At 40.5% G+C, this 21976-nt stretch overlaps 1 long non-coding RNA gene and 1 other non-coding gene across 2 annotated transcripts in view; both read right to left on the bottom strand.

Moving 5' to 3' along the window:
• The window catches only part of LOC131479916 (uncharacterized), a 265174-nt gene that overhangs the window by 107966 nt on the left and 135232 nt on the right, over positions 1-21976 (bottom strand). The gene's annotated exons all lie outside the window — the stretch shown is intronic.
• Positions 2592-2788, bottom strand: LOC131479959 (U2 spliceosomal RNA). The gene has a single exon (XR_009245210.1). It is a non-coding gene; the product is annotated as a U2 spliceosomal RNA (small nuclear RNA).

Raw genomic sequence — 21976 nt, 5'->3', positions numbered from 1 at the left:
TTCTCTACATAGAAGAACCAAAAAACTCAATACAAAGACTCCTAGAACTCATACGAGAATTTGGCAGAGTGGCAGGATACAAGATAAATGAACAAAAATCAACAGCCATGGTGTATGCAAATGGCCCCAAGATGGAAGAAGATCTAACCAACAAGATACCATTCAAAGTAACAAAGGAAAGCATGAAATATCTGGGAATAAATTTAACCAAAAGCGTAGATGACCTTTATGAAGAAAATTACAAAACACTCAAAAAACAAATAGAACAAGACCTCAAAAGATGGAGTAACATCCCATGCTCCTGGATAGGCAAAATTAATATCATCAAAATGTCTATACTACCAAAAGCAATATATACATTCAATGCAATCCCAATCAAATACTCACAGCATTCTTCATCGAACTGGAAAAAATGATACACAGATTCATCTGGAAACACAAAAAACCATGAATAGCCAGAACCACTCTGAAGAACAGGAACTTAACAGGGGGAATCACAGTACCGGATCTATGGACATACTATAGGGCAGTGGTCATCAAAATAGCCTGGTACTGGCACAAAGATAGAGAGGAAGATCAGTGGAGCAGAATAGAAACAACAGATGGAAGCCCACACAGATACAGTCAATTAATCTTTGACAAAAAGACAGACAACAACCCAAGCAACTGGAAAGGTCTGTTCAATAAATGCTGTTGGGACAACTGGTTGATAGCCTGCAGAAACAAAAAGATAGACCCACATCTCTCACCATACACCAAGATCAAATCTAAATGGATAAAAGACCTAAACCTACATCCAGAAACCTTCAAACTTTTGGAAGAAAATGTTGGAAACACACTGCAACACTTAGGGGTAGGCCCTCACTTCCTAAAAAAGACTCCAAAAGCAGTAGAAATCGAGACCAAAATAAATAACTGGGACCTCATCAAACTAAGAAGCTTCTGGACAGCTAGAGAAACAATCAACAAAGTAAAAAAACAACCTACAGAATGGGAGAAGATCTTTGCACACTACATAGGAGATAGAGGGCTGATCTCCAGAATATACAAAGAGCTACAAAGAAACCAAAACACCAGAACAAACAAACTGCTCAAGAAATGGGCACGGGAAATGGGCAGACATTTCACAAAAGAACAAACCCAAATGGCAAACAAGCATATGAAAAAATGCTCAAGTTCCTTGGCAATAAGGGAAATCCAAATGAAGACAACAATGAGGTACCACCTCACTCCAGTAAGGATGGCACACATACATAATACCACCAACACTTGCTGGCGAGGATGTGGGGAAAAGGGAACCCTTCTCCACTGCTGGTGCGACTGCAGACTTGTACAGCCTCTATGGGAATCAGTTTGGCGAATACTCAAACAACTGAAAATCAGCATACCGTATGATCCAGCAATAGCACTCCTAGGGATATATCCAAAAGATCTCCTACACAAGAAATCAACATGCACTCCTATGTTCATAGCAGCACTATCTACAATCGCAAAAACCTGGAAGCAACCAAAATGCCCATCAATAGAGGACTGGATAAGAAAGCTATGGTTCATCTACTCTATGGAATACTACTCAGCTATTAAAAAAAACAAAATGCAGTTCTTTGTGGACAAATGTGCCCGACTGGAATCCATCATGCTAAGAGAAATGAACCAATCCCAAAAGGTTAAATACCACATGTTCGCCTTAATCTGAGATGAAAAGATGACAACTTGAAAGATAGTACCTGTATATTGTAATATTAGTGCAATCTCTAACAACCTGTATCCAATGCAATAAGATAACGCGATATAATCTATAAACCAACAATTAATGTCAGAATATTTAAGATCTACATCGTAAAACTGTAAAACCTACCATACCCTCAATACACTATGTTAACCGGTAATGGGGAGGGAGTGCAGGGAAATCTTTCAGGACCATAAAAAGAGTGAGGGAAAAAGTACAATATAGCCTATCAAGGTCAAATCTGGTAAATTCATAGACAACAGACTCAAAGCGGCACTAAACACAAAAAAAACTACTATACCAATGCATGAGGGGGGAATCGGGTGAGATCCTGACAACCTCTTAACAGGAGGTCATGTGCGTGGAGCAGGGGGGCACTCCAGAGTGGAGCAGGTGGTAAGGAGGAAGCTTGGATCCCAACCACGAAGACTCCCAGACCTTCACCACAAACTACTAATACGAGCAACAAGGACTATACCCCAACTGCCAAGGAGGCCACAGGGAATTGGATGCCTTGGGAGGCTGAGTACTCTGAGGTCACCCACACCCAACCGGAGCTTCCGCAGGGGATGGAAGAAGTCCAAACACTACCGTGCAGAAACCAACATCATCAGAAAGAAAACCAGAAGCCCTGAGCGGTCCGCAGAAACAGAAGAACAATAAATGTCCTTCGGGACCAGGGAGGAGAGCTTTCTCTGGTCCGAGCCTGGCTCCACCTCTGGACCCCCGCCCTCCCTCGCAGTGACCATCGGGATCGCTTCGAAAACCCCTCATAGCAAACAAACAATCATACAAACTAAAAAGAAAAAAACCTAAAATAAATAGACAAACAACAGAAAGTAGAGCTTGAAATCTGACAGGAAAGAGCTGGCGTGGATTGGCTCATGCCTTGCTGGGTGGGACACAAAGATTAGCCACTCCTCACCATGGTGTTGAGGATTTTCCTGCACAACCCCCCCCCCAAAAAAAATGTTCTGCACCTTAAATGTTGACAAATATCTTGTTAAACTGATAAGAACAGATACTACACTTGATCTTAGCCAAAAGGCCGAAAGCCAGCCAGGAAAAACCACTGTTCCTGCTAGGACAGGAGGTGAACTGAGTAGGGTTGGCTCAAGAACCCCCTGGCAAGTGCAAAATCTGGCATTGGGAGGGGATCTGATGGAGGAGCCTGGGCAACTCCTCTGGCAGGACACAGTCCCTGCAGGTAAGCGCAAGAAGCATGATAGGAAACAGCCCAGAATAGGCCATGGAAAGTTTCCCACTGGCATACATTCAGCATGGGTCAGGAGCAGATCAGGCTGAATCAGTTCATGTCAACCACTGGCAAATCCGATCGCCAGACCAGAGTGTGGGATGGGCCGGGTTTGGTTGCGACAAAACCAGTACACATTATGGAATGCCAGGGCATGGTTGCCTGTACTGGATGTGAATGCAGCACCCATCCAGCACACGTGAGATCCAGGAAGGAAGGGGCAGAGCTGGTGGGGGGATTAAGGGGCTGGTCCCCTCGCCGGTCAGCTACTCCCACTGGAGAGTGTTGGCTGGGATAGAGACAGACCAGACTAAGCAAGGCTATAACACCTGTGCGCTGCATGTGGACTAGATCAGGGCCGCAGCATCAGCTGGCAGAAGCTGGCACTGGGGACTAATTCTGTCAAGTCAAATCACAGGACCACCTAAAGAGTGCATAAACCGGGACAGAGAGACCTGGGAGGGAAAAGTGGGTTCCCCCTTCCTGGATCATATTCCCGTGGGAGGGCATGAAAACTAGGACGGGGGCTGGGATGGCTAGATAGAGGGGCACTCAACAACACCCGTGAGGGCTGGATGGTTGAGTTGATTAGATAGAACTAAGCTTTAATACCCATTGACAAGTACCAGAGCCAAATGGGATGGGGGACAGACTGGTCTTCTGCTACACATACTGGCAAACCAGGGTAGGGGTGGACTTGGTGGGGGTTATTGTGGGTCGCCCCGGCTAGGCTGTAGCTCCCACTGGTTGATGTAAGGGCCGAACCAGACTGGACTGCAACACCCATTGGTTCCAGTGCAACTCGGGACTGAAAACAGAACCAACCCAGCAGTTGCAACCACCAGCTGATCGGGGTGATGGACTGTGCCGGGCCCTGTGCCTGCTAGAACATGTAAGAATCTAGTCTGGGAATACCTCAAAGTATCTTTGGAGATCTCCCCAATCGAATTGCTGGACTCAGAACTCTAACCAAGAAAAGACAGAAGACAGAACGGGACAGTCATTCATCTCAGCTATATGTTGGCAGCAAATTATGGGGCAAACGGAGACTTTATGATGGACCATGTCAATCAGTGGACGACCTCATCGAGCGAAACTGGCAGCGATTCATAACTGGAGAACTATTAGCACCACTTGGGCACATATCTCGGAGCATGCTCCACATCCGGGACTTGGGGTGGGCGGGAAACCGGGTGGGGCTTCTCCCTCAATGTCCCCCTTTACCTCAGATGCATGATGGAAACAATATGGACATAATGGCGTTGCCCACTTTCCTATCCCCCTGACCCTTTTTTTTCTTTTTTTCTTTTTCTTTCTTCTTTTTCCTTTAACTGTAATTAACTATGTAAAGATTGTCAACAACAATACAATAAAAAGAAAAAAAAATTAAAAAAATAAAAAAAATAAAAAACAAACAAACAAACAAAAAAAACAAATATCTTGTTAGAGTTACAAGCCAGTCTAGATTACCCCAAAATCTGCCAAGATCAACAAAATTCTACTTCAATACAACAAATGGCTAAATACTAAAATGAAATAGACACGAGACAGCTGAATGGTACCCTATAGCCTTTTCAAGCTATATAGCAGCCGGTCCGGTCCTGTATATAAACTAAAATTGAGATGTCAATGAGCTAATCATAGGTTGTGGTTAGGACTTGTTTTTTGTTTTTTGTTTTGTTTTGTTTTTTTTTAACATACTGGTTACTCAAAGCCATGTCAATTCCATAATATTGCAAATTGCTGTTGATGTTATATTGGGACTCTTAATTGACTGTGATGATATTCTACCAGCTCTGACTTCGGACCAGAAATGGTCTCCCCAAGAAACTGTTCAACCCATCTGGACAATAAGTAGCTGGACTCCATGCTTGGTATAGGTTTGCAAGGAAAGAACCTTGATTGAATTTGAACTGTAATGCTGCATCAAGATGGAGGAATCCACCGGGGGGGAGGGGCGTGGGGAGGGGAGGGGGGATTCCCAGAGCCTATGAAACTGTCACATAATGCTAAATATTAATAAAAATTTAAAAAAAGAATTAAAAAAAAAAGACAGAGTGGGTTATGCTGCCACCGTCTATGCATTGCATATCAGAGTGCCAGTTGGAGCCCTGGTTGCTCTCCCTCCAATCTGGCTCTCCGCTTATGTTTCTAAGAATACAGCAAGTGACAGCCCAAGTATGTCAACCCTTGTAACACATGTAAGAGTTCCTGGATTATGTTTTCCAGTTACCTCAGCCCTGGCAATTGCAGTCATTTGGAAGTGAATCAGCAAATGCAATGGAGCTAATGGAGCATCTCTCTCTCTCTCTCTTTCTCTTTTTCTTTCCGTCCTTCCCTCCCACCCTCACTCTTTCCTTCCCTCCTATCCTGTCTCCTTCTTTATTTCTAAAACTTTTTATTTTTATTAAATTTTTAATTGCTAGAATGAGAACATATTTTAAGCATCCCATAGGTGCAATTCCAAGACAATTCCACTTCCCTCACTCTCCTGCTGACCCCTCATAGTCCTCCCTCTCCTCTTTTTATCAGTTTCTACTAGGACATGCTTTTAATCCATTGTAAATATATAGGCTTACTTGTTCACAAATCATAACTCTGAACAAATTATAACAAATAATTCTGAACAATTAAAAAACAGAAGGATTCCAGTTCCAACGGACATAAGCAAGGGCTAAAATTAACAATCGTAATTCAGAAATCACCATGTCCTTCCTATACACATTTTTTGCATTCTATCTTAACTGTTACATATCAGAAAAGAAAAACATTTATGCTTCACTAAGCATCAGGTTTCCAGGTATGTGCATTTTGCAAAAGTCAAGATTTTGTTGTTTATTGAGCTTGAGTAGTGTGTCGTAGTGTATATATCACAATATTTTATCCAGTCAATATTCAGGGACATTTGTTTTGATTCCCAATGTTAGCTATTGAAAATTGATCTTCAATAAACATGCAGACATAAATAACTCCTTCACATAGTGATTTATTTCATTCAGATAAATTCCCAGGGCTGGGATAACTGGGTCATATGGTACCCTATTTTCAGATACCTAAGGAAGCTCCATGCTTTCTTTCCATAATGGTTGTACTGAATTACAATCCCACCTAGAGTGGCTTATGTAGCCATTTCCACATATCCTCACCAGTATTCATTCTTTGTTGATTTTCAGATTATAACCATTGCAACTGAAATAAGATAAAACCTCATTGTGGTTTTTATTTGCATTTGTCTGATGGGTGGTAATTCTGAGCATTTTTTCAAGTGTCTGCTAGCCATTCATATTTCTTCCTTTAAAAATTGTCTGTGTGCTTTGCCCATTTCTTAACTAGATTAACTGCTTTGCTGTTGTTGATCTTCTTGAGTTCTTTGTAGATCTTCTGGTGTAGTTTTCAAAAATACTTTCAGATAAATAAAAAAAAGTTTGTTCAGTACTCTCCTGTAAAAAGATAGATGTCATGACACCATAAGAGCTGGTGCTGTGATGTAGCAAGCTAGACTTCCACCTGCAGTACAGGCATCCCATTTGACTACGGGTTTAAGTTCCAGCTGTTACACATACCCCTCTCCCTCTGCTAACATGCCTGGGAAAGCAGCAGAGTATGACCCAAGTGCCTGGACTGTGCACACACATAGGGTAACTAGAAGAAGCTCCATGGAGAATCTACACTGTCCCAAGACACAAGGTTCAAGTATCCAGTGTTGATACTCAGTCTGCACAGATGCCTGCCAAGAACTTCCATTGTTTCTTCAGTCTTCATCTCACAGAATATCTTCAAGCATTCCTTACCATACTGCCCTCCTCAGGGCAAGAGACTGTCATATCCATCTCTCACTCAAACCCCTCTGTTCTTTCATGTCAAGAAGGGATTTAAAATTGTTCTGTCAATTAGTTATTTAAAATCTTAGAAAACATCATGCAGGAGTCAGCGCTGTGTTTTGTCTGGTTGATATTTGACCTTCAAGCACCAGCATTCCATATGGGTGCCAGTTCTTGTCCCAGTTGCTCCACTTCCCATCCAGCTCTCTGTTTTCGGTGTGGGAAGGCAGAAGAGGATGGCCCAAAGCCTTGAAAACCTGCACCATAATAGACCTAGAAGATCCTGGCTTGTTTCAGATTGACTCAGCTCCATCTGTTGCAGCCATTTGGGGAGTGAATCAGAGCATGGAAGAGCTCTTTCTTTGTCTCTCCTTCTCTCTGTAAATCTGCCTTTCCAATAAAAATAAATAAATCTGAAAAACTCAATGCAATGACACCTTTCTCACGCCTGAGGTTTTGGCCAGGAAGCAATAATCAATCTCTTTATCATTAAGATTTGCTTCACGTCCCTTCCCTCTCTAAATAGTGATGATTTTGTAAGGTTTCTTGGGAATAATCAGACTGGACTTTCTTCCAATGACAATGAAAAAAGTGAGAAGGATGTTTCATGTGGCATATGGTGATGTGGTAAAGAAGAGAACAATGGAAGAGAATGGCAGTACATTAAGAAATTCAGTTGGTTTCTAAGCTGTGCCCATGAATAGGATGTTGCTTTTTCTTTTTTATTCTATTTATTTATTTTTCCTTACCTATTTTTGTTTGCATCATTCAGAGTTCTCTCTGTGACTATCTTACTTAGATCTCATTTACTTATACCTCACCCTGTTTCATTAGTTTCTTACTAACATTGTTTACACTGACATTTTTATCATATCATCAGTCTTTTCCTTCACTCTCTTACGCATCCTAACAGCCATTTATCTACACTTCTCCAATATTTTCAGATTGTGAGCATCTTAGATCCTTTTATAGCATATCTTTATTTTTACTTGAACTTTTGAGTCCGTTTTTAGTTGATGAAGTTCAGTTATTTTCCAGGTAAGCTCAATTTATATTTTAACACTGTGAAAAATTATTAATAAAGATTTTCTCTCAATCTGGCATTCGAAGAAATCCTAGGACATTTCACTAGCACAACAGTGACAATTTTAACATGTTTCTCAATCTTGCATTATTTTCCAAAATAGTTTTATACTGTGAACTATTAAATTTCAACTTAAATGGCCTGGGGCCTCATCCTTTGAAACTTCTAGGAAATATGGACATTGAGCTATCATGTTCCTGTCCAGAGAAGACACTTTAGAAAACTGAGCTCTACAATGCAAATAGCAGAATGATTTTCTTCATGAATAAAACAGCATCAGTATTCTTTATAAAAACATAATTGGTTCTCAGACTCCTTGGACTTGCCCTTGCCCTTGACCTCACCTTGGTTCTTGTCTCCATCCATGTACAACTGATGAGAACAATGAATGACTTGGTCAAGCAAAGTACTTAGGTAAACATTTAAAAAGTAACTCAGGGAGAGAAAGATGAAAGAATAGGATGATGACACATTAAAATGGAAAGAAAAAGGATTAGCAAACAAGAACCTGAGAGGATACAATCCTGGGAAATAGGATTTGGCAGGTAGAGAGCAGACAGATACATGGAGACCATGGACATAGGGAAACAGCAGAGATAATGGAACAGCATTGATGCAAACAGACTCCCCACAGTAATCAGAGCTCTGCTGGTCTTCAGTGGGGCAGTCACTGGGAACACAGGAGCTGAATCAAGCCATAGGATAGGTTTCTTGATTCAATGAGGAGTAGAAGCAGAGTGGCAGAGAAGATGTAGGAATGAGTGGATTTCATGGCCCCACCAGTGCCACATCAGACACTATTTTCAGTTCTGGTGCAAAGCCTCAGGTAGGGTTTGAGGGTAGAGTAGGGTAGGCAAATTAAGCATGTGTTAGCCCAAGGGAGAACTTACTTCAAGTTAAATGCATTGCACTGATCCTACCAGTGCAATAGTACCAACTTGGTATCCAACAGGTCCCATTCAAAATAAGACTGGGTTGCCCACAGATCTAAATGCCAGGAAGTTCCAGAAAGAAGAGAAAAAATAATTCCATGTGACAGTAGCCACTGACAGCACCATGATCTATTTTAAAGTCACAGCTGGTATCTCCCTATTCCCAGGCACAGCGGGAAGGTGAGTATCAGAAAGACTGAGCAGACACTGGTGTGACCACAACCTGGGGTTCCCAGAGGGCAAAGGGAAAACCAAAAGACTCAATAAAAAGACAACTGGAACGCATTAGAAAGTTTGGCCAGGAGGCAGGGTACAAAATTAATTAGCATAAATGGATAGTCATCTTGTACAGAAACAACTCAATGGCTAAGAAAGAACTTGTAATTACAGTTACTTTTAAAATAGCAGATAAAAATCTTAAATACTTTGGAATTAACCTAACCAAAGATGTATAAGACCTCTACAATGAAAATTATAAAATATTTAGAAAACAGAAGACATTAAATGATGTAAACTTAACATGTTCCTGGATCAGTAGAATCAACATCATCAAAATGTCCATATTAGCAAAAGTAATATACAGATTCATTGCAATCTCAGATAAGACCCAACAGCATTCTTCTCAGAGCTACAAAAAATGATAAAAAAAAAAATTCATCTGGAAACACAAGAAACTACAAATAGCCAAAGCTATCTTGAAGAATAAAAATTAAGATGGAGGAATCACAATTGCAAACCTCAAGATATGCTACAGGGCAGTGGTCATCAAAACAGCCTGGTGGTGCAAGAGGGGCTAATGACCACGGACTACAGACCAGTGTGATTTAAAAGGCAAGAACCACAAACTGGGAGGAGTTCACAGGACGGAGTTAATACAGAACTACCTTAGAGTTGACACAATTACAAAACTTGAAGCCTTTGTTGCTGCATCAGGTGAAATCTGCCTGCGATACAGCAACTTGCCACCCTATATTCACAGCCACACAACAGCAAAAACACAATGCGCAGCTTTAAGGTTTTGGGCAAAGCAAATGTTTGGGAATGACAGGAATTTAAGATGAACTTGAGTATCCCAGTGATTTATAGAACACAGCCATCTGATACCTTATACAACCCATACCTGCATTATTCTTCGAAGAAACACTCTTAGATAAGTAGCATATTTCAACATCTTTCTGTGTAATTAATAGGGAGGAGTAATTTATAGATGGAAGAATCAGAATTATAATCAGACTAGGATATTAGAGTTTATAATTTTAGATATGATAAAATTCTATAGGACAAAAATATCAGGGTGGATCTTCAGAGTTGGTGAAGTTGAAAAAAAATATTTGAATTTAGCAAATAAGATGATAAATCTATATGGCTCTTTAAGTCACCTGGATGAGAACAGGAACATAAATGACAAAACAAAAATGATCAGCCACACAATGAGGTTTTCAACACTTCAGAAAATCTATGAAGACAACAAGTAGCGAGATAATCACAAGAAAAGAGATTGGTTACATTTCACTGACATGTACCATAAGGTCCAAAGAATATTTTTCTAGACAATAAGCAATAACGCAATAGATGTGATGATGCAGGCTACTGGGTGTTCTAGCCTAGTACTATATTAAACCAACTTGAAAAATCATTTAACATGCTTGAAAAGGTCTCTCACCTATTAAAGGGAGAACTCTGGATTAGGTTGTAACTATATAACTATGACACTGAAATTCCATGATTTAAACTTAGAATTGAATCAAAATCTTCTAATTCTCATCATAGACCAGTCCTCTACTTGCTTTAAGACTGTTCTGTGGCCCCAGCTTCAATAAATCATAAACCCAAAGCTAGAAGTACCTCTGGTAAAGAATTATGAAATGGTGCATAGAGAAGTCACTTCCCTTGCCTTTCCAACAAAGGTGCTAAACTTCAAATTTGTTCTTTATGTTTCTGAGAGCCTTGATTCATGGCTGTGTGAGCTGATTTCAAATTTCTATGATTTGCAAGAAAATTTAGCCCGGGAGATGAGGCCTATGGGAGAAGTGAGGCTTGGGCCAGTTAAGCTGTGATTTGGGTGACCTTGCTCTGACCTGTGCTGCTTTATTTCCCAGTGACTGATGGAGAGTAATCACTGAGATAAAAGTATTTCCTTTCTCTTAAGCTATCTGGATATGTCCTCTTTGGTTTGTTTTTATCCATTGGTCTGAACAACTTTCACTTTTGATAATTATTTTAAACCCTATTGTGTTTACACATAAAGATACAGACATATGTAACACACAGCATTACAAATCACAATTTGATAAATAAGCATTTTGAGAAAGATACTATCCTATCAGGGTTGTAGTGGCTCTCAAACTCTTTACCTTGGCTCTTTTAACAATGTTAGCAATACTTGCTTCTTTCTAATGTCTAGAATCTCTTGGATATCCTTATTGTGTCTTGCTCAGCTAATCTGAGTGCAAGGCTGTCTTTCCATACCCAGTCTGCAGCCTATATGTTATCTTTGCTTTTCAAACAAGACAAACTTTGAAAATTGAGTAGAAGTAGAATAAATCAATAAGGCAAATTTTTCTGTAATCACCATGGAATAAGACCTTTGCAGATCTAGTTTCTGCTTCATTTCTGATTCTTGATAAAGACAGCATTTGGGGGGAGGGGTCATTGTTTGTTATGAATCATTATCACAGCATAAATGTAGGTTGCCCTCACAAAAATGATCTATTTCTTCATGAGTTTCCAATGCTACAAGACAGCCTATAAGGTAAATGTCAATGCTTTACTATGATAAATATTCTTATAAAAACATTTTATTGGGAAAGCAGATTTATAAATAGAGAGACAATGTGAAAGATCCTCCATCCTCTGGTTCACTCCCCAAATGACTGCCATGGCTAGAACCAAGTTGATGCAGGCTAGGAGCCAGGAAGTTCTTCTGGCTCTTGCAAGCAGGTGCAGGGTCCCAAGTATTTGGGCCATCTTCCATGGTTTTTCCAGGCCACAAGCAGGCAGCTGGACTGGAAACAGAGCAGCCATGAAACAAACCAGTATCCATATAGGATATGACTTCTTACAGATAAAGGATTAAATAACTGAACCATTAGACCAGGCCCCTTGAATGGTAGCAAAAGTTGTTCTGTGCTTAATAAGAAAAATTTAAGCAGGAATTGAACCTTATTCTTTATCTTGATTAATTGTTACAATATTCTGAATATACTTTACTGCAAATTTTCAAAGCAAAAAGAAAGAGCATACAACTACACACACACACACACACACACACTGAGAGATTGTATTTTTTTCATTTTTTTGTAACTGAGCGGGCACTAAGGAATCAGCACTGCTAATATTAACCATTTCAATATGTTAAATATGGGAATCTGTGGTTAAGAAATTGTCCATCAGCTATTTTCACTGGAGAGCATGAAGTAGGATGGGGGCAGACCAGACCAGGCAGGGCTATAACGCCTGTGGACTTCATGTGCGCTAGATCAGGGAAAAGCCAGGCCTGGTTGAATTGTCCCTACTGGTTCAAACAAAGCAGAATGGGTGAGGGTTGGTTGGACTTTGCTGCAGCATCAGCTGGCAGGGGCTGGCACTGGAGGCTAATCTGTCAAGTTAAACTACAGAACCATCCGGAAAGTGCATGATCTGGGAGTGGCCTAGAAGGGAAAGAGTGGGCTCCTCCCTCTTGGGTTACCACTCCCACTGGAGAGCATGAAAACTAGGACTGGGGGGGAGTGGCTGGACAGAAAGGCACCCAAAACCATATGTGTGGGCTGGGTAGTGGAACTGGTTAGGTTGAACTAGACTTCAACACCCATAGACATGTATGAGAGCTGAATGGGATGTGGGACAGACTGAACTAGTCTGTTACACGTACCAGCAAGCATGGGAACCAGGGAAGGGGGAAGACCTGGTGAGGGTTATTGTGGGTTGCTCCAACTAGGCTGCAGCTCCCACTGGTTTGGGTGAGGGCTGAGTGTGTGCTGGGCAGAATCAGGCTCGACTGCAACACCCACTGGTTCCAGTGGAAGACAGGGCTGGAAACAGAACTGACCCAGCAATTGCAACCACCAGCTGATTGAGGCGATGGACTGTACTGGACTCTGTACTTTCAAGTACACACAAGAACCTGGTCTGGGTTCACCTCAGACAAAGTTTCTTTGGGGATCCCCTCAATCGAACTGCCGGACTCCGATCCCTATCCCTGAAAAAACAGAGGACAGAACAAATCAATCAGCTATCCCAGCCATATGTTGGCAGTGAAAAACAGGACAAACGGAGACTCTAAGATGGACTGTCAATCAGTGAATTCTGCAATTACTTCATCATGCTTGGAATGGCGAGATTGGCAGCAATTCAGAACTGTTGAACTATCAAAAACACTTCACCAAGACCCTCGGAGCATGCCCCCACATCGGGGACCTGGGATGGGTTGGAGGCTATGTGGGCTTCTCCCTTTACCTCTCCCTTTACCCCAGGTGTATATATATATATATATATATATATATATATATATATATATATATATATATATGTGTGTGTGTGTGTGTGTGTGTGTGTGTGTGTGTGTATATATGTTAAAAAAGAAATTGTCCCTAACATCATGGCATCAACATCCAAGTTAACTATAAACTTTAATATCAAAGTGCTACAAAGCATAATCATTGATGGGCTTCTCACATGTTCTTTCCATTAGCAATCATAAGCATTTATTGCTGTATTCCTTCTCTGAGTACTGGACTGACAGCAGGTTGGATGTGCTAAATGAATGGATGTGGATCCTGGAAGATTTCAGTTTAAGATCTATAATACCTTTTTCTATCCATCCAAACTATGCAACAAATGTTATTGATTTTTCTTATCACATAAGTTTATCTTCATTGAAATTTCCCATTAAAACCTGAAATACTGTAATTTATGTGTGTTTCAAATCAAGTCAGGTGAGGAGCCACTTGGAATTTTCAACAAGGTATCAAAATCACAGACGGGTACCTGAGTAATAGGTGTATAAGCCAAATTTGAATCCCATGTGGACACCACTCGAAAAACAGATCTCCAGGGAAAAATCTGTGAATAACTTGGCAAACTTTATCCCTTCATAACTGTTTTCCATTCCTGCTCACACCTGAATAGTACAAAATTCTTGTTGTGTTTAAAATCACAGATTTACTTAGAGTTCTAGCAAATTGTACAAACTATGGGAGTATGAACATGGATTTCTCAATCCAACACTTTTACATTTTTATTGATCTGATTAGCTTAGTGCTTATACTTTTACCTAAAAGATCGCTAAACATTAGATTTTTACTGACATTGTTCATTTATCCATAATGTTACCAGAAATCAGTCTTTTCGATTCCTTACCATTTCCATTACTATTGTCTTGGCACGTATCTACTTAAGATGTTACAGGAAATCCTCTCAATGTTCTTAACGGTAGTTTAACCACAGAAATATTTCAACCTGTTTCATATTCTCTTTACAACGTAACTTCTGTTTCAGTAGACAGAAGTAATTTTCAAATCATCTTTGTAATCCCATATGCATTTACTTTTATCGTTTGTACTTCACATATTATCCAGTTCATGAAAGTTTTCTTCCAACTCATTCTTCAAAACCAAGTTAAAGTCTCATCTCATAGAAGACATCTTCTATTTGCACTTCCGGATTTGCTGTCCATCACCTCCCACTCAGCATCAGCATAGATGGCTGATGGACTACATCAGTAGGCTTCTTGGATCTTTAGCTGTCAATTAAGTATGCCCAAAGGGAAGCCTAGGCAGATGGAGAGGAGCAGAAGCATGGTGAGAGCAAGCCATTTACTCTTCCAACCCCTTATCATATGGAATTTTAATCTGCTTTTAACCCTCAAGCAAAAGTATATCTCTCAAATGACACTTCCTCATTCTGGTTTCCAGAAATTATTCCATTTTGCTCGCTTTACATATTAAGCAATTGTTATTGGTTCCATGCTAGCAAATCATCCTTTATGATTTCCATAAATTGCAATGCATCTTTATAAATGATTTCTTTATTTGATTTCTTTATTTTTTGGAAATGCATATTTACAATAAGGAGAGACAGTGAAAAAGATCTGTCCACTGGTACACTCCCCCAAGTGACCACAACAGCCAGATTTGAGCCAATCTGGAGCCAGGAGCCAGGAGCTTCTGGTTCTCCCAGAGACCCAAGACTTTGGGCTGTCTTTCACTAGTTACCCAGTCCACAAGCAGGGAACTGAATGGGAGTTGGAACAGCCAGAGCATGAACTGGTGCCCATATGAGATCCTGGCAGTTACAAGTTGAGGATTTAGCCACTGAACTATTGTGCCAAACCTAAATGTTTTTTATTGCTTGTTTGTTTGTTTACTAACTTTCCTTGAGTTTTTTATGTTTTATTCAAAACCATGATTGACATGTATTTCTTCCAAGAAACTTTAGAAATTAATTATGTGCCAATAAACTAATATTATTAAGCTTTTAACAGATATGTCAGGACATTCACAGCCAAATACATGCTCCATATAAACAGTTTCAGGGTACAGTATTGTAATACAGATTTAACATGGGATCACTCTAAAAAATCATTTTCTTTAATTTCTCATTTTCTCCCAATTTTTTCACTCAGAGCCATGAAAATAATTTATTTTTTCACTTAGAGCCATGAAAATAATTTATTATGAACTCTGTCGACATCAAGGTAACCTTTTTACATACTTCCCTTTATGTTTCTATTTTATTTGCATAATTACATAATTTAAGGCATAAAGCATTAGTTTATGACTACTCTTCCTACAGTATATTGTAAAGAAAAAAGAATAATCACATTCTTTTATATTAACCTTCTATTTGTTTCATTTCTGTTGAGTATACAGAATATATGGTACAAAATGAGCATTCAGAAGCAGGTTTTTAGCCTAGCAGTATCTTACCCACATATCTACTTAACATTTACATCTAATGTCAGCATGTCTGAGTTCAATATTTGGCTCTGGTTCTTGATTACAACTTCCTGCCAATGCAGATCCTGGAGGTTGTAATGCTGCCTCAAGTGTTTGGATACCTGCCACCCCTGTAATAGATGTGAACCATGTTCCTCCATCCTGTTTCAACCCAGCTCAGCTGCAGACATTTGTAGAGACTACACCTGTGAATAGAATGGAAACTCATCCCCACCTCATCACTTACTCCCTCGTCTTTATTCCCTGTTCCTCTCCAACACTTACACATCTTCCTCTTAAATTACATTTAAATGCTTTAAAAATAAATATGCCTTGGGGCTCGGCAGCGTGGCCTAGTAGCTAAGGTCCTCGCCTTGATCCCATATGGCCACTGGTTCTAATCCCGGCAGCTCTATTTCCTCTCTCTCTCTCCTCCTCTCAGTATATCTGACTTTGTAATAAAAATAAATCTTAAAAAAAAAAAGACTTTAAAAAAAAAGAATAAATATGCCTCTATGAATGTCCCATGCCACTTACATTTAATAAATATAATACTTCGGCATTTCATCTGAAACTTGTTACACATTCTGTAGAGATGTTTAGGATTTTTTCCACTTGCTTGTGTTAGTTTATAGAAGCTTGCTAGTCCAATGCATCACTTTCCTCTATAATCCCTAAAGTCATTACACAGAAAAGTATCATTTCTGTTTGCTCTACACAACCTGGACATAAATGAAGATGACTCTATTCTGGTATTACTGAGTTGGCTCTTGGAAAAATAGGGACATATGTGCCTTGCCCAAAGGAAATGGATGACTTATTCTCCTGATAACTTGATTTGGCACGAAGATAACTAGATTTTCTGCATCTCCATTTGTCCAATAAAAATAAGCTTTTGAGACCGCTTCTCGTCCAGCGACGGAAGGCCAACATTACTAGAGGCACACAGTTACAAATATGTAAAGTGTGATACACACAAGTCTATCTTACATAGAGCAACTGACTGCAGCCGCCTGCTATTTTTACACAAGCAAAACATGTTTTCATGTGCTATTTTGTTGGTTTTGCTTTAACTCTGTGATATTGAATCATTAAAAACAGTTCTTTTTTAACTTGCATTTTTTAACATATTGGTTACTCAATACCATGTCAATTAATTCCATAATGTTGTAAATTGTTGTTGATGTTATCTTGGGGCTTTTAATTGGTCAGGATGATATTCTGCCAGCTCTGTCTTCAGATGAAAGATGGTCTCCCCAAGAAACCATTGAATTTATCTGGACAATAAGATGCTAGACTCTTTGCTTGGTATATGCTTGCAGTGAAAGAATCTTGACTGGATTTGAACTGTAGTTTTGAAACAAGGTGCAGGAATCACCCATGGGGGGAGGGTACGGGGAGGGGTTGGGGGAATCCCAGAGCCTATGAAACTGTGACACAAAATGAAATGTAATTAATAAAAAAAACAGTTCTTTTTATTTCTTTATTTCTGATGATCTTTACATGGTTAATTAGGGCACAAAAGTTCAAGGGCTACAGGAAAGTGGGTAGGACTTATTTCCACATTCTCTTTTTTTCTGTATCTGGGGTAAAGGGAGAGACAAAGGGAGAAGCCCCCACCCAGCCTCCAACCCATCCGAGGTCCCCGATATCACACACACTCCAAGGGTCTTGGTCAAGTGGTTTTGATAGTTCAACAGTTCTGAATTGCTGCACGAAAAAATCGGTGCAGAATCCACTGATAGACATAGTCCATCTTAGAGTCTCCGTGTGTCCTGTTTTTCACTGCCAACATATGGCTGGTGTAGCTGATTGATTTGTTCTGTCCTCTGTTGTGTGACAGGTATCCTCCGCAGGTTCCGGTAGACTGCCATATCCTCCATGTGCACCTGATTGTGCCGTCCACTGCTCCGTCGGAGCCTCTGAGGAGGTTCAGCTCTGGCACTTGCACTCCATGACAGACTAAGGGACCTGCACTTCTCTTCGTGGTTGAGGTTCTAAGTCCGGCAGTTTGATTGGGGTGATCTCCAAAGAAACTTTGTCTGAGGTGATCCCAAACCTGATTCTTGTCTGTACTTGAAAGTACAGGGCCTGGCACAGTTCATTGCCCCAGTCAGCTGGTGGTTGCCAATTGCTGGGTCAGTTCTGTTTCCAGCCCTGTCTTCCACTGGAACCAGTGGGTGTTGCAGTCCAGCCTGATTCTGCCCAGCACACACTCAGCCCTCACCCAAACCAGTGGGAGCTGCAGTCTAGTCGGAGCAACCCACAATAACCCTCACCAGGTCTTCCCCCTTCCCTGGTTCCCATGCTTGCCAGTATGTATCACAGACTAGTCCAGTCTGTCCCACATCCCATTCAGTTCCCATAATGTCAATGGACATTGAAGCCTAGTTCAACCTAACCAGTTCCACTACCCAGCCCACACACATGGTTTTGGGTGCCTTTCTGTCCAGCCACCCCTGCCCCAGTCCTAGTTTTCATGCTCTCCAGTGGGAGTGGTAACCCAAGAGGGAGGAACCCACTCTTTCCCTTCTAGGCCACTCCCAGATCATGCACTTTCCGGATGGTTCTGTAGTTTAACTTGACAGATTAGCCTCCAGTGCCAGCCCCTGCCAGCTGATGCTGCAGCAAAGTCCAACCAACCCTCACCCATTCTGCTTTGTTTGCACCAGTAGGGACAGTCCAACCAGGCCTGGCTTTTCCCTGATCTAGCGCACATGAAGTCCACAGGCGTTATAGCCCTGCCTGGTCTGGTCTGCCCCCATCCCAACTCATGCTCTCCAGTGGGCGAGGTGTTCCAGCAAGGGAGCCCTCCAGATTCCCCCTACCAGCTTTACTCCCTCTCTCCCTGGTTCCTACTAGTGCTGCGTCCCAGTCTGGCATGGTGCGCCTCACCTTGGCATTTGCTAGTGGGTGCTGTAGCCTGGCCCAGCCAGGCCCAATTCCTGCTGGTGAGTTTTACAGTCTAGCCCAGCCCTGCGTGTACCCTATCCCAGCTGTAATGTGTATTGATATGTGTTGCGACCATACCTAGCCTGACCTACACTGTTCTGGCACTTGGATTTGTAAGAGGTTGATGTGAACTGGTTCAGCCTAGTCTGCCCCTGACCTGTGCCAAATATATGCCGGTGGGTACCTTTCCCTGGCCTGCTCTGGGCTGTTCCTTATTATGCTTCTTGGGCTTACCTGCAGGAACTGTGTCCTGTCAGAGGAGTTGCCCAGGCTCCTCCATCAGAACCTCTCCCAATGCCAGATTCTGCACATATCAGTGGGTCCATGAGCCAGCCCTACACACTCCACCTCCTGAAGAGACTCTTATTAATATGAGACTGATTGCCATGAGAACAGTTCTGTCTTCTACAATTCAATTTTTTCTGAGTTGAGCTTACTTAAGTGTATTTTTTGAATATGCATCTTTCTCATGTACAAGTTCCTCAGGACTATTTCAATACAGCTTTTTATTTTCAATGCATTACTAATGACTCATGGCATAGATTCCTCAAGACAGAGGAACGACATATATTTTCAAGGGCTAAATACTAACAATTGGTTAAAAATTAGCTTACCTTCAAAACAATCAAGCCAGTTGCTGAATTTGGAGGCATTTACAATATGTAATGGTGTGTTATCTGAGTCTGAACGTATATAACCTGTCATTTGCATTGAAGGAATCAAGAATATCATAATGCTTAGGATGCACTTTAACCTACTATTGAACACCAACATTAGTTCTTCATTTCTTCTTCATCCTTTATATACAACACGTGTGTAAAATAAAATTTCACAAAAAACAAATCATATTCTCCATGGGATTTTGGAATGGTTGGATCACAGGTGTAGTGACACTAGTAATCAGTTCTTTAGGGGTAGTAGTGACAGTCTCAGGTTAGCATCATTCCTGGATCATCAGTGAGTTTTTCATGGAGGACACATTATGGACAGTCACTTCAGGTCTGTTACTTGTGCTTGCAAAGAAAACAATACTGAGACAAACAACAAAGTGGTATCTTAACTACTGTTGAATGACACTCCAAAAAAATCTTTCACATATTATGTGAAAGTATCAATTGTAATCATCACTTTTATTACTTAACAGTTATAGCCATTCCCTTTCCCACAACTTTTGTATACTATTCAAGGGAAAACACACACACTCACACACACACACACACACACACACGTATATATGTATATGTGTGTGTGTGTGTGTGTTTAGCACAGTAATAAAGATACAAATCAGGATGCCTTTATCCCATATAGTGGACCTCATTTTGACTATCAACTCTATTCCCAACTCTAGAATCCTGATAGTGTACACTATTGTGATGGCTTAGTAATTGGGCTCCTACCATCCAAAGCAGAGGTTTCCCAACATCAGCATAGCTCAGTCCACACATTATTGGAATTTCAGGAGTGAATCAGCAGATGAGAGATGTCTCTTTGTCCCCTTTTCCACCTCCCTACTTTTAAAATACATGAAATAATTTTGACTCAATATAAGAGTACAGCACAGTATATTCAGAAGCAATACAAAATATTGGTAAAGATTGTGAGTTACAGAACAAGCCTGACTTCACAACTTTCTCTCTGACCCATTAGGCTTTTACCATCATTTGTTCATTTATAAAATAAGAATTAACGTATAAGTTGTATCACAGAGCTTTTTAACAGTGAGGTGTATTAGTGACATACTTAAAATACTGCATGACATATTACTAGCACAATAAAAAATTCAGTTAGTCATTACTTTTTTCCAACAAATAGTACTTCAAAGAGTAGCTTTCCTTCCCCTTTCTGTTCGAAAATAACACCACAGACTTATTTAAATGTCCTTAAGAAAGATGGGTGACTCAGGTTGCTGCAGTAGTGCAGCCCGTTAATCCTCCACCCTGTGTCACTGGCATCCCAGGTGGCCACTGGTTCTAGACCAAGCTGCTCCACTTCTGACTGACTTTTCTGCTTATTGGCTGGGAAAGAAGCAGCGAATTACACAAATGCTTCAAACCCTGCAGCCATGAGGAAGACCTGGTAGAATTTCCTGGTTTCCAGTTTCAATCAACTCAGCTTTGGTCATCACAGTCATTTAGGGGGTGAACCAGAGAATACAACACTTTCTATCTCTCCTTTTCTCTGTCTCTATAAAATCTACTTTTCAAATACAAATAAATACATCCTTTTTAAATAAAATTTTAAAATGTTTTCAAAATGAACAGTGGAAAAAATTAAGAAAACTGGTCGGTGGAAATCAATAAAGTAATCACTCTGCTCTGACCAAAAAAAAAGTACATGTTGACAAAAATCTATACTTGTATTTTTGAAATTTTAATCTTCATGTATGTTTTTTTATAGATTTTATGAATCAAGTATGAGGTAAAAAGTGAAAAATAAATGTTGCAGATTCAAGAGTATGGTATGCTGTTCCACCCAAGCTTACATTTTCAAGTTTCATTGTACTCATATTGTTGAACATATAAACAAATAGCAAATGGCATGAAATAGAAATGATGTAAGGACCTAATCTTTGAGAAATATCTAAAAACAAGAAAGAAATTATTTAGACATAAAAACAATTTTATAGTAGTTAACATGCCCTTCTTAAGCATTAAGAAACATTTTTGCTTATAATGTAACATGCCATATTTTCAATTCATGAAAATCAAATATTCCCATTTTTTAAAACTATCCTTTAAACTACATAACCGAAATTATAGCTATGCATACAAATATCTTAGAACACTGCAGATTTTAATCACATTAATGAGTAATTGCTCAGAAAAGCAGTACTGCCTCAATTTCAATAGGATCTAAAAATTAGCACTCGTATTTTCCACAGTAAAAAGATTTCATGTGGAGCCTGGCATGGTGGCCTAGCAGCTTAAGTCCTCGCCTTGAACATCCAAGGATCCCATATGGGTGCTGGTTCTAATACCAGCAGCTCCACTTCCCATCCAGCTCCCTGCTTGTGGCCTGGGAAAGCAGTCAAGGACGGCCCAAAGCCTTGGGTTCCTGCAACCGCGTGTGAGACCCAGAGGAAGTTCCAGGCTCCTGGCTTTGGATTGGCACAGCACCATTGCGGTCACTTGGGGAGTGAATCATCATATGGAAGATCTTCTCTGCCTCTCCTCCTCTCTGTATATCTGACTTTGCAATAAAAATAAATAAATCCCGGGCCCAGCGCCATGGCCTAGCGGCTAAAGTCCTCGCCTTGAACGCCCCGGGA

Source organism: Ochotona princeps, chromosome 3 (genome assembly GCF_030435755.1).
Source record: "Ochotona princeps isolate mOchPri1 chromosome 3, mOchPri1.hap1, whole genome shotgun sequence".
NCBI classification, from domain to species: domain Eukaryota; kingdom Metazoa; phylum Chordata; class Mammalia; order Lagomorpha; family Ochotonidae; genus Ochotona; species Ochotona princeps.
This window is presented reverse-complemented; position numbering and strand designations above follow the sequence as displayed.